The sequence below is a fragment of the Carcharodon carcharias genome, chromosome 17 (assembly GCF_017639515.1).
Source record: "Carcharodon carcharias isolate sCarCar2 chromosome 17, sCarCar2.pri, whole genome shotgun sequence".
In the NCBI taxonomy this organism is placed as follows: Eukaryota; Metazoa; Chordata; class Chondrichthyes; order Lamniformes; family Lamnidae; genus Carcharodon; species Carcharodon carcharias.
This window is the reverse complement of record NC_054483.1, coordinates 2073810-2079857: the sequence shown is the minus strand read 5'-3', so window position 1 is coordinate 2079857 and position 6048 is coordinate 2073810. Positions and strand designations below refer to the sequence as shown.

The 6048-nt window shown below is 52.4% G+C and overlaps 1 protein-coding gene across 1 annotated transcript in view; it reads right to left on the bottom strand.

Moving 5' to 3' along the window:
- Positions 1 to 6048, bottom strand: part of LOC121289522 (PH and SEC7 domain-containing protein 4-like) — a 142960-nt gene that overhangs the window by 22107 nt on the left and 114805 nt on the right. The window lies entirely within an intron of this gene.

Here is a 6048-nt window from a genome sequence, read left to right as displayed (position 1 = left end):
ACCTGTCGCTGAACTGGTTCAGGACCATTTAAAAAGTTGCGTCTGCAGGTTTCTGAATTGGAAACTGCACATCAGAGCCCGATTTTGTTTTAAATAAAAGTTAACTTTTCTCTACGTACAATGTAGCCTCATCGGGCAGCATTTTGCCCTTGGGGTGCAGGATTGGCAGGGCTGGTTGGGGAAGCGGGCTGTCACCCACCATCGACAGCACACCCGGATTTCACAGTGTGATACGCGAGTGGCAGCGCTGCCTGTGCGGGCGGGGGGGTGGGGGTTGGGGGGGGGTGGGGGTTGGGGGGGGGGTGGGGGGGGGGAGGGGAAGGGAGGGGGGCGATCACAAACTTCACACATGTGCGTGAGAGAGGGTCGAATAATCTCCCCGGGGCACAGAGCTGCCTCAGGGAGAGGAAGAGGAAAAATACAGATCAGAAAAATGTAATAAATCACGTCGCCCTCATGTCACATGAGCAGGGACATATCTTCAACTAAAAAATATAAAGCTCTTATTTTATTTGTGTTTGTTTTTGGAAACCTCATCCTGCCCATGGGCGAGGTTTCCAAAAAACGCAAAGGCCGCTTGGCCTTTTCACCTGCCCCGCCAACCGTTAGACTGAACGGGCAGCGAAAAATTATCGGCAGTTGATGACTTAGTGGTCATAACAGGCCTTTTAATTGTCGAAGGGGGCACATCCAGCTCCGGCGCACACCCACCACCCAAACTATCACGCCACAGCGTGCTGACATCGGCACACTCAGGCTGGGTCAGGTTGGGCCTGCTCGCCAAGCTAAAATCCTGCCCATAGTTAGGTAGAGTTCCTAATTATTGAGGTGCCCACCTGATTTTCATCATCATCAGAATGAATCTTAGACCTGAATTATGGCCCAACTCCTTACCTCTCCCCTAAACCATCTCTGCTCCACTCCCATGTCAACCCACTCCTGTTCCTACCCTCCCTCTTGCCCTGATGGTTTGTTCCTATGACATTTATCTTGCCCTTTGTCTCGTATTTTCCCCACCCTTTAACCCTAATCGTATTCCACCTCCTCACTATCCTCCATATATCCCCAAGATCCCTCACTGTCCTCCGTATATTCCCAAGGTCCCTCACTATCCTCCGTATATCCCCATGTCCCTCACTGTCCTCCATATATCCCGGAACTCCCTCACTATCCTCCGTATATCCCCGACATCCCTCACTGTCCTCCGTATATCCCCGAACTCCCTCACTATCCTCCGTATATCCCCGAGGTCCCTCACTGTCCTCCGTATATCCCCAATGTCCCTCACTATCCTCTGTATATCCCCAATGTCCCTCACTGTCCTCCGTATAGCCCCAATGTCCCCCAATGGCCTCTGTATATCCCCAATGTCCCTCACTATCCTCCGTATAGCCTCATGTCCCTCACTATCCTCCGTATATCCCCAATGTCCCTCACTGTCCTCCGTATATCCCAATGTCCCTCACTATCCTCCGTATATCCCCAATGTCCCTCACTGTCCTCCGTATATCCCCGAACTCCCTCACTATCCTCCGTATATCCCCGACATCCCTCACTGTACTCCGTATATCACCGAACTCCCTCTCTATCCACTGTATATCCCCGAGGTCCCTCACTGTCCTCCGTATATCCCCAATGTCCCTCACTGTCCTCCGTATATCCCCAATGTCCCTCACTATCCTCCGTATATCCTCGATGTCCCTCACTATCCTCCGTATATCCCCGACATCCCTCAATGTCCTCCGTATATCCCCATGTCCCTCACTGTCCTCCGTATATCCCCAATGTCCCTCACTGTCCTCCGTATATCCCCAATGTCCCTCACTGTCCTCCGTATATCCCCAATGTCCATCACTGTCCTCCGTATATCCCCAATGTCCCTCACTATCCTCCATATATCCCCAATGTCCCTCACTGTGCTCCGTATATCCCCGAACTCCCTCACTATCCTCCGTATATCCCCAGGTCCCTCACTGTCCTCCGTATATCCCCGAACTGCCTCACTGTCCTCCGTATATCCCCAATGTCCCTCACTATCCTCCGTATATCCCCAATGCCCCTCACTGTCCTCCGTATATCCCCAATGTCCCTCACTATCCTCCGTATATCCCCAATGTCCCTCACTATCCTCTGTATATCCCCAATGTCCCTCACTATCCTCCGTATATCCCCGACATCCCTCACTGTCCTCCGTATATCCCCAATGTCCTTCACTGTCCTCCGTATATCCCTGATGTCCCTCACTATCCTCCGTATATCCCCAATGTCCCTCACTGTCCTCCGTATATCCCCAATGTCCCTCACTGTCCTCCGTATATCCCCAATGTCCCTCACTATCCTCTGTATATCCCCAATGTCCCTCACTGTCCTCCGTATAGCCCCAATGTCCCTCACTATCCTCTGTATATCCCCAATGTCCCTCACTGTCCTCCGTATATCCCCAATGTACCTCACTGTCCTCCGTATATCCCCGAACTCCCTCACTATCCTCCGTATATCCCCAATGTCCCTCACTGTCCTCCGTATATCCCTGATGTCCCTCACTATCCTCCGTATATCCTCGATGTCCCTCAATGTCCTCCGTATATCCCCGAACTCCCTCACTGTCCTCCGTTTTTCCCCGACATCCCTCACTGTCCTCCGTATATCCCCATGTCCCTCACTATCCTCCGTATATCCCCATGTCCCTCACTGTCCTCCGTATATCCCCAATGTCCCTCACTGTCCTCCATATATCCCCAATGTCCCTCACTATCCTCCGTATATCCCCAATGTCCCTCACTGTCCTCCGTATATCCCCGAACTCCCTCACTATCCTCCGTATATCCCCGATGTCCCTCACTGTCCTCCGCATATCCCCAATGTCCCTCACTGTCCTCCGTATATCCCCAATGTCCCTCACTATCCTCCGTATATCCCCAATGTCCCTCACTGTCCTCCGTATATCCAGGAACTCCCTCACTATCCTCCGTATATCGCCATGTCCCTCACTATCCTCCGTATATCCCCGAACTCCCTCACTGTCCTCCGTATATCCGCAATGTCCCTCACTATCTTCCGCATATCCCCATGTCCCTTACTGTCCTCCGTATATCCCCTATGTCCCTCACTATCCTCCGTATATCCCCATGTCCCTCACTGTCCTCCGGATATCCCCAATGTCCCTCACTATCCTCCGTATATCCCCAATGTCCCTCACTATCCTCCGTATATCCCCAATGTCCCTCACTGTCCTCCGTATATCCCCGAACTCCCTCACTATCCTCCGTATATCCCCATGTCCCTCACTGTCCTCCGTATATCCCCGAACTCCCTCACTATCCTCCGTATATCCCCATGTCCCTCACTGGCCTCCGTATATCCCCAATATCCCTCACTGTCCTCCGGATATCCCCAATGTCCCTCACTGTCCACCGTATATCCCTGATGTCCCTCACTATCCTCCGTATATCCTCGATGTCCCTCACTGTCCTCCGTATATCCCCGAACTCCCTCACTGTCCTCCGTTTTTCCCCGACATCCCTCACTGTCCTCCGTATATCCCCATGTCCCTCACTATCCTCTGTATATCCCCATGTCCCTCACTGTCCTCCGTATATCCCCAATGTCCCTCACTGTCCTCCGTATATCCCCAATGTCCCTCACTATCCTCCGTATATCCCCAATGTCCCTCACTGTCCTCCGTATATCCCCGAACTCCCTCACTATCCTCCGTATATCCCCGATGTCCCTCACTGTCCTCCGTATATCCCCAATGTCCCTCACTGTCCTCCGTATATCCCCAATGTCCCTCACTATCCTCCGTATATCCCCAATGTCCCTCACTGTCCTCCGTATATCCAGGAACTCCCTCACTATCCTCCGTATATCGCCATGTCCCTCACTGTCCTCCGTATATCCCCGAACTCCCTCACTGTCCTCCGTATATCCGCAATGTCCCTCAATATCTTCCGTATATCCCCATGTCCCTTACTGTCCTCCGTATATTCCCTATGTCCCTCACTATCCTCCGTATATCCCCATGTACCTCACTGTCCTCCGGATATCCCCAATGTCCCTCACTATCCTCTGTATATCCCCAATGTCCCTCACTATCCTCCGTATATCCCCAATGTCCCTCACTGTCCTCCGTATATCCCCGAACTCCCTCACTATCCTCCGTATATCCCCATGTCCCTCACTGTCCTCCGTATATCCCCGAACTCCCTCACTATCCTCCGTATATCCCCATGTCCCTCACTGGCCTCCGTATATCCCCAATATCCCTCACTGTCCTCCGGATATCCCCAATGTCCCTCACTGTCCTCCGTATATCCCCAATGTCCCTCACTATCCTCCGTATATCCCCATGTCCCTCACTGTCCTCCGGATATCCCCAATGTCCCTCACTGTCCTCCGTATATCCCCAATGTCCCTCACTATCCTCCGTATATCCCCAATGTCCCTCACTGTCCTCCGTATATCCCCGAACTCCCTCACTATCCTCCGTATATCCCCATGACCCTCACTGTCCTCCGTATATCCCCAATGTCCCTCACCGTCCTCCGTATATCCCCAATGTCCCTCACTGTCCTCCGTATATCCCCAATGTCCCTCACTATCCTCTGTATAACCCCAATGTCCCTCACTATCCTCCGTATATACCCGACATCCCTCACTGTCCTCCGTATATCCCCAATGTCCCTCACTATCCTCCGTATATCCCTGATGTCCCTCACTATCCTCCGTATATCCCCAATGTCCCTCACTGTCCTCCGTATATCACCAATGTCCCTCACTATCCTCCGTATATCCTCGATGTCCCTCACTATCCTCCGTATATCCCCGACATCCCTCACTGTCCTCCGTATATCCCCATGTCCCTCACTGTCCTCCGTATATCCCCGAACTCCCTCACTATCCTCCGTATATCCCCGACATCCCTCACTGTCCTCCGTATATCCCCGAACTCCCTCTCTATCCACTGTATATCCCCGAGGTCCCTCACTGTCCTCCGTATATCCCCAATGTCCCTCACTGTCCTCCGTATGTCCCCAATGTCCCTCACTATCCTCTGTATAACCCCAATGTCCCTCACTATCCTCCGTATAGCCCCGACATCCCTCACTGTCCTCCGTATATCCCCAATGTCCCTCACTATCCTCCGTATGTCCCTGATGTCCCTCACTATCCTCCGTATATCCCCAATGTCCCTCACTGTCCTCCGTATATCCCCAATGTCCCTCACTATCCTCCGTATATCCTCGATGTCCCTCACTATCCTCCGTATATCCCCGACATCCCTCACTGTCCTCCGTATATCCCCATGTCCCTCACTGTCCTCCGTATATCCCCAATGTCCTCACTGTCCTCCGTATATCCCCAATGTCCCTCACTGTCCTCCGTATATCCCCAATGTCCATCACTGTCCTCCGTATATCCCCAATGTCCCTCACTATCCTCCATATATCCCCAATGTCCCTCACTGTGCTCCGTATATCCCCGAACTCCCTCACTATCCTCCGTATATCCCCATGTCCCTCACTGTCCTCCGTATATCCCCGAACTGCCTCACTGTCCTCCGTATATCCCCAATGTCCCTCACTATCCTCCGTATATCCCCAATGCCCCTCACTGTCCTCCGTATATCCCCAATGTCCCTCACTATCCTCCGTATATCCCCAATGTCCCTCACTATCCTCTGTATATCCCCAATGTCCCTCACTATCCTCCGTATATCCCCGACATCCCTCACTGTCCTCCGTATATCCCCAATGTCCTTCACTGTCCTCCGTATATCCCCAATGTCCCTCACTATCCTCCGTATATCCCCAATGTCCCTCACTGTCCTCCGTATATCCCCAATGTCCCTCACTGTCCTCCGTATATCCCCAATGTCCCTCACTATCCTCTGTATATCCCCAATGTCCCTCACTGTCCTCCGTATAGCCCCAATGTCCCTCACTATCCTCTGTATATCCCCAATGTCCCTCACTGTCCTCGGTATATCCCCAATGTCCCTCACTGTCCTCCGTATATCCCCGAACTACCTCACTATCCTCCGTATAT